At 39.4% G+C, this 15,010-nt stretch overlaps 1 protein-coding gene across 3 annotated transcripts in view; it reads right to left on the bottom strand.

Moving 5' to 3' along the window:
• The window catches only part of PLCB1 (phospholipase C beta 1), a 696,728-nt gene that overhangs the window by 34,924 nt on the left and 646,794 nt on the right, over nt 1–15,010 (bottom strand). The window contains exon 33 of one of the 3 annotated variants that reach the window (XM_019462547.2): nt 10,369–10,491. The exons of the other annotated variants lie outside the window; for them this stretch is intronic. The gene's annotated coding sequence lies outside the window, so the exon portion shown is untranslated. Of the gene's footprint in view, nt 1–10,368; nt 10,492–15,010 lie in introns of those variants that run through there. 3 annotated transcript variants of the gene reach the window in all.

Below are 15,010 nucleotides of genomic sequence, written 5' to 3'. Positions count from 1 at the left end.
CCATGGCAGACATCACTAATCAATCATGGCAGTCTTTCAGGATGAACCTAGGTAGCCACGGAATCCTTATCAACTTAAAGCCCCAGGCATCTACCACCACATGTTGGAACTGGCATGGATAAAACAAACCATACATGCCATTAGTAAAGCACTTAGTGACTGCAGGTCAGGTGGGCACTCAGGGTTATTTTGCAATCTGGTATAAGTCCCCAAGCAATAACCATCTACTAGGCTGGTGTGACCTTTTGAGGCAAGGCTTATACAAGCAAATAATAGGTGTCATAAATTACAAGGGGCCTTGAACAACAGGAAGTTAGCAGTTATTAGTGCTAATGCCTATAGGCATTCTATAGGAGGAAGAGAGGTGAATAAGCAACAGTGATGGTGCTGTGTGGCTATAAGGCAACAATGAGTGGTGGTGATTGTGGCTAAAGGGAGTACATATGCCCATTTAAAGGGGAGCTCACTCCCCAGGTCCAGAGATGTACTGCCAAGTGGGAACTTTTACCCAAAATGGCTAGGTCTTCCAGTATTTCGAAAGAAGCCTGGAAACATTTTAAAATAGGAAATTTCCTGATTTTTAAAAGTTGGAAACCAATTCAAACAGAAAATAAAAGAATAGCAAAGAAAAAAACCCCCACCATAACAATGTGTGAGTCAAATAAATTGTGTCCGCTGGTTATTTCAGCCCAGTTACCAGTTTGTAACCTTAGGTTTATGGATTTTTGCTTGGAATAGAATTGCCAGAGACTGGGCTCCTGGAGCAGGCTGGGGAATTCTCATTCCTATTTCTTCAGATATTTAGGATGGGAATCATTGAGTAACTGCCCTGGATAATTTAGCCTTTTGTCTTTTCCTGACCAAGTAAGGAGAGTCCAGTCTGGTTTCTCAGGAATATTGGCCCCTGGGAGCTCCTGCATATCCATGATTCATGAGCACTATTGATACAACTATAGCCCCTTAAATGCTGAGCACATTTCCTGGCTTTGTAAGCAGAAGTAGAAAATGTGCCCATGGGTATTTCTGAGTGGTTTGGTTTGCCCTGAGGCTACAGGGTCTGCTAAGGCTGTGACAAACATGAAATGCACAGTGCAACCTCCTTTGCACTCAAGAAAGGAAACTGCTGGGAATCACACAGCTCTCAACTTGAATCTGGGGTAGATTTAAAACATGTGTGTGTAAGTTTTATTTATTTTGAGAGGCAGAGAGAGGGAGAGAGACAGAGAGAGAGAGAGAGAGAGAGAATTCCAAGTGGGCTCCACACTGTCAGAGCAGAGCCTGATGTGGAGCTTGAACTCATGAACAGTGAGATCATGATCTGAGTCAAAGTCAGATGCTTAACTGACTGAGCCACCCAGGTGCCCCTAAAACACATGTGTTTTATAGAGACCATGTAGGCTAATGGGTTTGAGAATATGAGTTCTAGGGCCAGGTGCCTTGCTTCATATTCACCTCTGGCCAGTAGAGAGTTGCATGAGCTTGGGCCCATGGCCAGTCTCTGTATCTCAGTTTCCTCACATAGCATCAAGATGGTAAAGTCAGCCTCACAGACACTGCTTGCACACCCAGAAAGAACTCAATCAAATCAGCTCCCGTTATCTCAAAATCCTGAAGCCAGGGCTAGATTTACTTTCTGGGGGAAAACCCAGCTGGATGCAGTGCCTGCTTGAGTATCTGGCTTCTCTCTTATTTCTCAGACCACATATGACAATAGCATTCTAGCAGAAAAAAGCTCCTAGAAGCAGAGGGTGCAGCCAGCCTAAATCTCTCTAATTTTCTCAAAGCCTGCAGCCATTCTCTCCTGGGATAGACTGTTTGAAGACTCCAAGTGTGTTTGGCTTCCAACTCCCCCCAAACATGATCCATTTGCAAAAGCAGGACAAATTCCTAGCTTGATGTTCCAAGTGCAGTTTCCAGGATCTGACTGGTACTGAGAACTGTTAAGCAGAGGGAGAAAGGGGAAAACTTTTCTTCTTTTGTCTCTCCCATTGAACCCTGTGCATCACCTGCTTCAGAATCTCCTGGGAGAGACTGTGAATGAGACTCTCCGGCCCACCTCTGACCTTCTAGAAAGCCACCCTTAGATCTGGGCAAAGGGCCCATTGGTTGGATCCTGATGGGCCCTTTCTAGCCTCCTTCACACACACATTCCTCACAGGGCAAGCTCATCTGGAGACACGACCTCTGGAATGTGGAGATACCCAGGTGGAGTGTCATAAGAAATGATTTGGTCTTTGTGTCTAATTCCTGGCACAAAGCTCCTAAAACCCTTGGAATTTCCTAAGTGATAGGAGTGTTTTTTTGTTATTCATAATGAGTCCCTTTCATCACATTTGAGCTTTTGTCAATGAGGTGACTTAAGGTAAGGCCCCTGGATAACCTCAGGATGAGCTGATGGCCAGAAAGACCAAGTGATTAGAGCATTAGAACTTTCAGCCTCTAGTACCACCTTCTAGAGAAAGGGGGTGGCTGGAGACTGGGTTATAAAAACTCTTGAACAACAGCATTCAGAGAGTTTCTGGGTCTTAGAATGCATTTACATGCTGGGAGGTGGCACAACCCCAACTCCTGGGGACAGAAGCTCCTTTGCTCGGCACCTTCCAGACCTCACCCTGTATACCTCAATAAACATAAGTGCTTCTGTTAGTATTGTGAGACATTCCTAAAGCAGGGGGTTGTGGGAACCCCTGATTTATAGCCAGTTAGTCAGAAGTATGGGTGGCCTAGCATACCAAGGGGGGTAGACTCATGGGACTGAAGCTATAGAGTGTGTGCTAACTCCTGGTAGTTAGCATCAGAATTGAATTGAATTGTAGGACATCCAGCTGGTTTCAGAAAATTGGTTGGTGTCAGAAAACACCCCACCAGCTTACCACAATTCCCTTATAACTGGCCCCAAGACACTTTTACAGTCCCTCACAGTCTGCTTCCCATGTCAGTCCTCCTGAGAGCAGACCTTGCAGTCATTTTGCACATACTTGAGTCTGAGGGGTTCCCTAAGGGTGGACGTTTATAGGAAAGGAAGGACAGACCTTGGATATATGGGCCTGGGTGTCCACACCTATGCACAGATGATCCTTTATGGCACAGGAAAGAACAGGGGTGGGGTGGGGGTGGGAAGAGAAAAAGGTTTTACTTTTTGTTTTTCTGGTCCTGCAAATATTAGGGGATGGATGGTCCTGACCTCCTAAATCAGAATTTCTGAAGATGGTGGCTAAGAATCTTGCCACAGTGGTTACTAAATTAATTTAAACAGAAGTTCTCTTTTGGTTGAGTGGCTGACTCTTGATTTCAGCTCAGGTCATGATCCCAGGGTCATGGGATCGAGCCCCGAGTTTGGCTCTGCACTGAGCATGGAGCCTGTTTAGGATGCCCTCCCTCTGCCCCTCTCCCCTGCTCACATGCTCTTTCTGTCTCTAAAACAACAACAACAACCAAAAACCAAAAACCAAACAAAAAAAACATAAAAAACAGAAGCTCTCTCTTTGGCTGCATATTAGAACCATGTGAGAACTTATTGAATGCCCAAGCCTCACCTCAAACCAAAGACATGAAGATCTTTGGATAGGGGACCCAGGCAACAGTATGTCTCAAAGTTTCCCCAGTGATTCCAATATTTAAGGCAAGGTTGAGAGCCCTTGAGATTAGGATGGCAGAATGAACAAGTGCCAGGGATGATGGACAAGGGGTCAGGGTGATAGAGGTGGGGCTTATGGCAGAAGGTAAATTATGGCCTTCTTAGGGTGACAGCCTCTACTCCTCTCCAGCTAACTGTTGCCATGCATGGAAGCAGGCCCGTTCTGGCCAGCACTTCCTGGATTTCAAGGGAAGCTTCACATGCTTATGTGAAATTTCACACTTCATAAATGTTAGCAGCTAATTCCACACTGTGTGCACCAACACTGCACAAGCCAGGTGTCATGATTTGGTATTTGGGCTGCTAGCTTGGACTTCTGAGTTAGAATCTTCCTACTCAATGTGGTCCATGGACCAGCAGCATCAGCATCATCTGGGAGCTTGTTATGAAGTCAGACTATGAATGTGGACTTCTTATAAAGTCCACCCAGATGTACTTACTTAGAACCTGCATTTTATTTTATTTTATATTTATTTATTTTGAGACAGAGAGAAAGGCAGAGAGAGAGGGAGAGAGAAAATCTCAAGTAGGCTCCATGCTATCAGCACAGAGCCTGATGTGGGACTTGAACCCACAAACCATGAGATCACGACTGGAGCTGAAATCAAAAGTCAGACACTCAGCCATCTGAGCCACCCAGGAGCCCCAGAACCTGCATTTTAATAGGATCCCCAGATGGTCTGCATGCACACTAAAGTTTGAGAAGCACTGGTGAGTAGGTTACACCAGTATGGTGGTAGCCAAACCCAGACTGTAGATGCGATGCCTTTGTGTGCTCCCAGTTCTGCTGAGCTCATGATTATGGAGGTACATGCCCCCTGAAGTGTGCCTTCAGTAATCAAAGCCTCCCCCTGCAGTGAGACTTGGTGTCAAGTATACTCGTTCTGTCCCCACTGTTAAAACCAATATTTGTGTCCTGTCAATCATTTTCTCCTACCTCTCTGAAAGGTGAAATAGGGGGGAAACTCTTTTTTTTCATCTTTTAAAAAATTAATACTTAATTGTCCCTCCCTCTCTACACTGTCTGTCCTTTAGAAAGACTCATTTTAATGTCACCTCCCCTGTGCTCCTTGTGTTCACAGATTTGCTTTCTCTCAATGCTCTGCCTTCCTTCAGTACTTTTATTATCCTGATTATGCTCTTATATCATTATGCTTCAACTTAATGATGAAAAGCAGGCTTTTAAAAAGCCTGGCATAATGGAAAGAGAATGGATGTGGATGAAAGTTTAGCAAATTATGGCTTCAAAGAACTTACCCGAGCAATGATTGCAATTAAGTTCATTAGAGATAAATCAATGTTACAGGGGGTTTTATCAATTGTAATAACCATTTTTGACTAATAAAGAAAACTTTTTGCCTTCTGGATTTTTTGTATTATTGCCTATTTTCTTTTCTTTTTTTTATTTTAGAGACAGAGCATAAGTCAGGGAGAGGAGCAGAGGGAGAGGAAAGAGAATCCTAAACAGGCTCCATACTTAGTGTGCTGGAGCCCCATGCAGGGCTCAATCTCGTGACCCCAGGATCATGACCTGAGCCAAAATCAAGAGTTGGTTGTTCAACGGAGTCACTCATGTGTCGCACCTATTTTCTATTTCACTGATTGCCATTCTTGTTTTTAGTACATGCTTCCTTTTACTTTCTCAGGGTTTTAATGTGCTGTTTCTTTTCTACTTTTCTGAGATGGAAGCTTAGGGCACTGAGTATCACCCTGTTTTCTTTTCTAGTATATGCATGGAAAGCTAGGCATTGCTCTCCGAACATTGCATATGTTTCATTTCATATGTGTGTGTGTGTATATATATATATATATATATATATATATATATACACCTACACACACACACACACACACACACACACACACACACACATATATATATATATATATATATATATATATATATATATAAAATAGGCTTATTTTTGATAGAGTGTGTGTGCTCTATTGTGGGAGAAGCAGAGACAGAGGGAGGGGGAGAGAGAGAGAGAGAGAGAGAGAGAGAGAGAGAGAATCCCAAGCAGCCTCTGTGCTGACAGCACAGAGTCCATCGAGGGGCTCAATCTCACAAACACGTGATTGTGACCTGAGCTGAAATCAAGAGTTGGATCTTAACAAACTGAGCCACCCAGGCACCACATTTCCTGTTTTAATATGTTGTATTTTCATTACTGTTCAGTTCAAAATACTTAGTTCTCATTTTAATTTTGATTTCTTCTTTGACCCCTGGGTTATTTAAAAGCATGTTGATTATTTTCCAAATACTTGGGGATTTTCTACTTTCTTTCCATCATTGATTTCTAGCTTAATTCCACTATGGTGAAAGAATATACTCCACATGATTTTAATAATTTGAGGTTTTGAGACTGGCTTTATGACCTAGCACAGAGCCTATGTTGGTAAATTTTCAGTATGTGCTTAAAAGAATATGTATTATACTGTTGTTGGAGTTAATGTATTAAATGTATGGATTAGATTATGCTGGTTAACTGTGTTATTCAAATGCTCTGTATCCTTATTGATTTTTTTTTTCCTGATTTTTGAGGGTAAGCTCCATCTATTATTGTGGATTTTTATAATTCTCCATGCAATCATCAACTAAAAGAAACCAAGTGTAGTTGTTTTAATTTCAGATGAAGTAGCTTAAGCCAGCCTTGTCCAATAGAAGTTTCTGGGATAATAGAAATGTTCTTTGTGCTATACCATAGAGTAGCCACTAACCATGTGGCTCATGAGCACTTGAAATGTGACTAGAGCAACTGAGGAACTAAATTTTTAAATCTGTTTATCTTTAATTTAAAATTAAAATTTAAAATTAAATGGACACACTAGGCTAGTGGTTACTGTATTGGATAGCATTACATTAAGGCAAGAAAAATTGAAGAGGGACATTTGTATTGATAAAAAATCAATTTAGTAGGGAAACATAACAATACTAAATAATGTATGCACCTAATAATTATATCTTCAAACTACATAAAGCAAAAATTAACAGATATAATATGCTTAGATCTATTCAAAGAGATAATGCTTACAACATGGGCACTTCAAGTATCTTTCCTGCCTCCCAAATACCAAAACTCTCTAAGCACCAAAAGAACTCATGATCTGTTTTCTCGAGAAGAAAAAAATGATCTAGTATTCTAAACCTGTACCCTCCAAGGAGGCATATTTATGCTCAGAATATACTTAGAAAAATGATCCAATGGAATATGGGAAAAGAATACTAGGAAACTCCACCTGCAAGAAATTTAGCTTTACTCATACTTATTATAAAGTTTGATGCTGGTGTTTGCCAGATGGCTATGGGTGCCACACTCAGAAGGGCTAAAGGCCTTCTGAGGAAAGAGGAGGGTCTCACATCTTTGAGCGCTAACAGTGGAACCCTTGCTTATATGTTCAGTTTTGGCATCTTGCGATATGTTCAGTACCCATGTGGCCAGGTTAAGTGGATTTACGGGCTACTTTTCCTATTTGAACCAAACCAACCCTACAAAAAAATGGAGATGGACCATACTACCAATTATACAAGTGCTAAACAATAAATAACTGGCAGAGTTGACTTTTCCCTTACTATTACATCATGAGATAACAATTAGATACCACAGGAGGATCAGTCTAAAAAATAATATTATTAAGAAAGCTCTTTGAAATATGAATTACTTCTCTTAGTCAACAACAAACCTTGCCTTAAGTGTAGAGCATGTTAACAAAAGTGTGAAGCCAGTATAATTAGCAGAGCACTTAAAAGTTAAGCATCTGGGGCGCCTGGGTGGCGCAGTCGGTTAAGCGTCCGACTTCAGCCAGGTCACGATCTCGCGGTCCGTGAGTTCGAGCCCCGCGTCGGGCTCTGGGCTGATGGCTCGGAGCCTGGAGCCTGCTTCCGATTCTGTGTCTCCCTCTCTCTCTGCCCCTCCCCCGTTCATGCTCTGTCTCTCTCTGTCCCAAAAATAAATAAAAAAAAAAACGTTGAAAAAAAAAAATTAAAAAAAAAAAAAGTTAAGCATCTATTGGTGAATAGGAATGAATGAAAGGGGTGTAATGATGCAATAAACATAGCTGAGATGCATTCTTCCATTTCAATCTTCAAATCTATGTGAGGAATCTTTTCTTCCAGCAGGGACAGTTATTAAACCAAACACTGAAAAAATACCTACACTTAGAGCCAATGCTTTAAATTTCTGAATCAAAGTGTTAAACTAAGACTGGAAATCATGAAGTCTGTTCAAACACATGTGCTCTCACTTTGAGAGCCAAAGAGGCATTTGAATATTAACAAAGAAAACACTATTTTCATCCTTTTTCATGATTATGTCATTATAATTTTAAAATATATTCTATATTCTATATACTTTTATTTGTAATGAATGTATATGTTAATCTAATAAAACATAGAATGAGGGGCGCCTGGGTGGCTCAGTCGGTTAAGCGTCCGACTTCAACTCAGGTTACGATCTGGCGGTCCGTGAGTTCCAGTGTCGCGTCGAGCTCTGGGCTGATGGCTCAGAGCCTGGAGCCTGCTTCAGATTCTGTGTCTCCCTTTGTCTCTCTGCCCCTCCCCCGTTCATGCTCTGCCTCTCTCTGTCTCAAAAATAAATAAACGTTAAAAAAATTTAAAAAATTAAAAAAAATAAAACATACAATGAATAAGTAAGTGAATATGCCTAAGGTGGGGGTGAATGTTTGGTTTTTAGGCATATCAAAACTTGTCAAATCAAAAAGTTGGCCTGAAACTACTGGCCTAATATTAAAGTTTGTTCCAGCAGGAAAGTAGAAGTCACTGGGTTGCCAATGTCTAACTTTAATTTTCAAAAAATGAAATTTTCCAAAGCCAGGATGTCCTAACTTTGAAATAATGCCTTACAGAAGTTCTCTATATTCACAATATGGAAGTTCCTCAAACTTTTTGTCTAGATGATGCTATCAGGTCATGATTTAACCACAACTTGGTAAAATACAAAAGGGTGAAATACTGTCATTCTCCAAACTCCAATACTCACAGTTTCATTTTGGTGAATTGCGTGTGGTTTCTGATATTAAAAAAAATACTTCATGTGCGATTAACATCAATTAAAGAATATATATTCAGAATTTATGATTTCTTCCTTTTCAGATTTGGCCTGTTGTTTTTCTGTAATCATTTCACTGTCAAGTCCAGGAATTGAACCTGTTGGGTACTAAATCCTCACACTTTCTTTAGTTCAATATGAAATAATAAAAAATACTTCAGTAGGAGATTTTGCATTTCCACAAAGCACTTTATATCATTCAAAACCACCCTTCTGAATCACTTGTAAGTCTAGACAAATAGTCAAAACCAGTAGTCATTAGCAAGAAATGATAATAAATAGCTCTGACCATTTATTTGATATAAAGTTCACAAAGAACACTAAAATTGATCCAAATATTAAAAATCTGCATTAAAAATAACATCATTCCCTTTCTATGTAAGCATTTTTACTGATTACCTACCTATCCCTATGCATGAGTAAGCTGGCCCTTACCATTCTCTCCAGGCTTTTAGAATATTGTAAAGCATGGCATTTGCAGTGGTCACATTTCATTCTATTTTACACTGATGTCATCATTTCCTTGTTCTGTTCCAATTTTATTACAGTTTGCAACTGTGACCACGTAAGCCAAGATGCTTTCAAAACTACAGACATAGGCTATTAATTCTAACTTTGATAGCAATTGGACAAGGCTAATGCCTTATTTACATTTACTCCCTTCTTACTCCAAACCAGAGACCACATCAAATAACTAGCTCTTTGCACAAAGCTAAAGAATCAAATTAAAGCCCCTCCAAGCAAGTCCAGCATCCCTAAGAAATGACTCTGAGAAGTTACTGCAAGTATGAATCACACATTCAAAGACATGAGCTGAGAGTCAGTGGAGAATTTGAATTTGGAACTGCAGAGCCTGTTAGTTCCATGCACAGGAATAAAACCGTCAAAAATTGTGATCTGCATGGTTCAGAACTTATTTCCTTTATTAGCATCTAGCCTGGAATTCTGATTTTAATATCAATTAGCACAAGCATAAGAGCAGAGATTATAAATCAGGAGTTGCATGCACATGCATGCTTAGAGCCCCTGCCAGCAAAAGGATTTGTCTTATGGAAGGATAGAGCTAGAAAGGCAGTAAAAGCTCGAGATTCAACACAGAATGAAGAGAACTGCTGATTTCCATTAATGTGACTGTACTTATCTCCTTTTAACAAAGATCTATTTTAGAAGGAAAAAGGCAAACACATTAGCCTCATGATTCCCACAAGGGGAAAAAGAATTTGTCTGTATTATAAGTTATGATAAGGGGTTCTGTTCTTTAAAATAAAGCTACAGCTAAAGGTAATTAAAGTAACATGACAAAGCATATTGTTTTAGAAATAACTCCATAAAATGACTTAATAGCCATTACTCACATGTTTTAAGGAAGCTGCCATGCGAGATAACAGTAGACTACTTCTGCAGATTGCAATAACAGAAAATGCTTATAGAAAGTGTTTTATTGTTAGTTTTTTTTCACTTATAATTATCGTGGGATGCTATGCCTGCATATAAAATAAAATCTGATATCAAATTTAAAAAGGGGTAAATCATTGAGGCACCTGGGTGGCTCAGTTTGGTTAAGCTTCCTACTCTTGATTTCAGCTCAGGTCATGATAGTGAGGGGCCTTCTTGGAATTCTCTCTCCCTCTGTCTCTGACCCTTTCCTGTGCATGTGTGTACGTGCAAATTCTCTGTCTTAAAAAAAAAACACAAAAAACCATTCACAAAGTGGGGGGTAGTCATTCAGTACGATGGGTGAATCAGGTCACATTATTCTTGATGAGATTCAGTATGAAGTAGTATCTACCAAATAAAAAAGAAAATCAAATCAATGAAAGATTACATGTTGAATTTGCTCTTATAGCATATATGAATTTATTGTCTCCAAAAACAAAGAAAAACATACTGGCTAAAGTTATTAAAGTTCTGAAAACTTGGAACTTGTGAAGAGGGAGTCTATGATTTGCTCTAAGATAATTTGCTCAAGCCTGTCCCTTTACAGACTTTCCACATTCCCTGGACCTCTTGTAATATCTTTTTCCACTCAACTCACAATTTCCTTTCCCTGGGTATTTTCTGCAGACCAAGTACTCTTTTTTTTTTTTTTAAGCTCCTGTCTACTTATGTCAATGTCACAGAGCCGTCATTTCACTTGGTTGTATCTCCCTAATGAGATTACCAGTGAACTGAAAGCAGGGACCAGGTCTCTTTCATCTTTAGAAGCTCACACTATTTTTGGACTGGCTGATTGGGGTGCAGGGCTGTGCTTGGGCTCATACAGGAGAAGATCCCATTATTGCTACTTCAATTCAGTTTTATGGGCTCTCACAGCAGCCCTACAAATGTTGGAGAATTCTCTGTGGTTCTATGAGGTGTGAACAGAACATTGGGGAAAATATGTTGACCTCCCCACCCCACATACACACCGATCAGCCCTGAATCTTTGGGAGTCCACAGCTCCAGCACATTTTTTAGAAGTACTGAAAAAATTTAATAAATAAATGAAAAGAAAGTAGACTTTAGAGTCTACCATAATCATGTTTGATGCTTAGTTTCTATTAGTGAAACTAGTTACTTAACTGAGCTCCATTTCTTCATTTATAAGTGAGTGTGTGTATGACACATAATATTAAACCTACCTACCATTGGATCTGCTGGGTCATCCAATCAGTTGAATAGAACAAAAGGCTGACCCTCCTACAAAGAGAAAATTTTCCTAATGGCCTTTGAATTGTTTTCCTGGTTCTCCAGCAACTTCTGGCTTTTGGACATGAACTGGGACATCTGCTGTGCAGATTTTAGACTTTCCAGCTTCCACAATCATGTGAACCAGTTCCTTATAATAAATCTTGTAGCTTCTATTGGTTCTGTTTCTCTGTTCCATCTCTTAAAGGTCACCTTCTCAATAAAGCCTTCCCTGACCATCCTTTAGGAATAGAGAACTTCCACTCCCTGTCCCCCCTTCTTCTTTGAGTTTTCTCTATAGTTTTATTTCCTCCCAACATGCTACATATTTCATTTCTTTATTTTACCTGTTGTAAAATACCTGTTGAGTTTTTTGCTCATTTTCTTCCCCACCGGATTCCCATTACTCAGAATAATGCCTGGCACATAGTAGATGTTCAACAAGAATTTGTTGAATGAGTGAACTCAGGAAGGAAACAAATCACTAATTCAAGGGTTGTTTTTGATCAAATACTTTTTAAGGTCTGCAGATTTCACACATACAATCTATAAGAAATGTGGTTGTAATGGTTTGTACTACTACCATAGAGTATATTCCAGAAGGATGTGCAGGAGCATGGAAAGGGAAAGACTTTTAAGATACCTCATGCAGAAATGCAGACACTAGGAAAGGTACCAATAAATGGAGGGAATTGAATGTACTACTGGTGTATTAGTTTCTTGTGGCTGCTATAGCAAATTACCACAAATTATGTAGCTGAAAATACTAGAAATCCATTGTCTCACAGTTCTGGAGGTCAGAAATCTGAAATCAAGGTGTTGGCAGGGTCTTCCTCCTTCCCAAGGCTCCTGGGGAGAACCAGTTCCTTGCCTCTCCCAGCTGGTGGCTGCCGGCATTCTTTATTGTGCCTGTACCCCTCCAGTTTCTGCCTCTGTGGTCATATTTCCTCTTCCATTTCTGCTTGTGTCAAATCTCTCACTGCTTTATTCTTAGAAGGACACATGCTATTGGAGTTAGAGCCCACTGGAAAATCCAGGATGATCTCCTCATCACAAAATCCATACCTTAATTGTATCTTCAAAAGCTCTTTTTCCAAATAAGGTAACCTTCATAGGTTCAGGGAATTAGAATGTGGACCTGTTTTGGGGGGGACCATCACTCAACCCACTCCAGCTCTTATAAAAAAAATTGGAGTTTGCTATGATTCCACGACAATTCTTGATTGTGCTGTCTAGCTGCCAACATGGGGTACTTTCTGAGGAACATGGGCCTTTGTCATCAAATCACTAATCTCCATTGTGCTTCCCTAAGAAATCAGACTAATCCATGTGGTAAAGTTTCAAACAGTTCCCTTTTATAGTAAAGATCTTTGCTCAGGAAGCCATCCACTGAAAGAAAGATCAGACATTGTCTTTAAACAAGGGAGTCATCTGTGGGTCAGGCTTTCAATCCTGATACTTTCCTCTCATTTCTCACAATCTTATGATAGGGATTTTTATAATCGGGCTCAGGAACTATCATGAGCTTGAATCCACGGAAAAGGAATCCATCTCACTTTGCACTCAAGCTTATAAGATGTCAGTGGTCATCAAGATCATCTTTTAAGCAATGATGCAGCACAAAGACGTGCAATGAAATCCAAGTTCATAATTTCTGGCTATTTTTCCTCGTGCCAGTCTCTATATCTTACGGCTGCATTTTCACCTTCCCTGACACTCAGGAGACCTGAAACTTCTAAATTAAATTTAATTTGTTTAAAGTATCATAATGGGCACTTTTCAGGACCAAGTGTTCCATGATTTATTTAAATTTCCTATATAACTCTCCATTTCCCTGAGTAAGTATAAACAACTGTTCTATTTAAAATTTAAGGCCACAAAATTTTATTACAGCCAGTAATAGTTTCTTTTTTGCTGTTAGAAATGGAACCAATTACATTTCTGTCCTTACATCCTTAGGTCAATAAAATGTCGATTAAAAGTCATATGCAAAGGACAAACAATATCTACTAGGTGAATTCATAAGTCTGAACCTGACTTTGAAAATTAAATTTTAACTGGAAGAATAGGGAATAAGAATAAGGAATAATAATAGAAATAAATTTGTGAAATTTGTTTCAAAAAATTCATTTATCAAAAAATAAATTGCCATTTCAACTTTTTTGTTTTGGGGCTTTGCTTTCAAGAAGAAGAGGCATATTATGATAAGAGGAACTGGTGGGATTTATTCAACATCCCAATGTCTAAGGTAAGTCCTGAGGGCATTAATATGACCCCACTCTTTTATAATGATGAGAACATCATAGTGATGATCCTAAGGCACTGGAGGCCAAGGGCAAATCATCCAGCTAGAAACAAAAGCAGGGAAATTTTAAATGAATATCGAGAGACAGAAAGGTCACCATTGAACCTGTGGTCAACATTCTAATGAAATATGATATGACTGTCCATCATGTGGCAGATAGTTGTGTGGGCCAGAGAAAAAGCAGGGTTACTTTCATCTCCCCTTCCAGGTTTCTCTGAACATGAGTATATATTATATGCTCTGAATGTAGTGGAGGGTTCTACCTATGGAAAACAGCATTGCTTCTAAAGGCTGTGTCTGGGGTTATCCCTGTGAGATCTGGGCTACAATATATGCTCTGCCTATATGTCAGTCTTTAAGTAGATTTGATTACAATTAATACATGCAGACACACATTCAAGAGTTTCTCGTGAGGTTCAAATATTTCTTTAAAAAAACAACTATAAAGTTAGTTGCATTTAGACAGGGTACTTGATCTGATACATAATTTAAAAAAATGCATGTGATGGGTTAGTGGTCCTGTTTCCTCTATCATCCTGAACCATTTGATAGGGAATATTTTTATCTATCAAACATGCATTGGGTGATCCTTACCTGTGCTTTCTTCTCAAGGACATAAATGCAGAATATCACTATTTTATGGAGTAGTCTTCTGTTTTCCTCATTCCCCTTTCCAACTCAGTCCCCACATCACAGAGTAATTCTACTAAAACAGAAATTGGACTGTGCATTGAGAATGACTGCTATTGTCCTATGAATAAAGCTCTAAGCCCTTATTGCCTCTTGGAAGGGTCTGCCAGTTCTGGCCCTATTTTCTTTCTCAGCCTCATCTCTCTTCCTTCCTTCCTTCCTCCCTTTCTTTTCTCTCTGTTTTTTTTTTTTTTCTTTTTCTTTTTACCCATCTCTTTCTCTGATAAGACTTCCTTCATTTTCTCCAATGGTCCCCTTCCTTACATCCTCTAGAAATGATGCATGATGGAGCTAATATCATTTCTTGGTCCAGTGGTTACAAATCAAAGACCACTGACAGTATAAACATTTAAAACAGAGACTTTGGATTATATATGTAGACAATTTGAAGCAATTATCAAAGACAGATGGGCTTCATGATATTTTCTGACAAGACCATCTATCTGGAATTGGATCCTCTATGTGGTGAAAAAATACCTTTTGCTCCCCAAACTGCTGCTATATGCTTCAGGGATCTCCATCATAATTTCAAATCCCATTCAGTAACGCAAAATTTTACTCCAAGAATCTTTTTTTTTTTTTTTTGGTTTCGTTTAAAAACCAAATGGTTTATATGTTCCCAGTTTGCTCTACCCTTTCCAT

The sequence above is a fragment of the Panthera pardus genome, unplaced genomic scaffold, assembly GCF_024362965.1.
Source record: "Panthera pardus isolate Hobbes unplaced genomic scaffold, ASM2436296v1 HiC_scaffold_25, whole genome shotgun sequence".
NCBI lineage: Eukaryota > Metazoa > Chordata > Mammalia > Carnivora > Felidae > Panthera > Panthera pardus.
The sequence above is the reverse complement of the archived record's forward strand: the minus strand, read 5'-3'. Positions and strand labels throughout refer to the sequence as shown.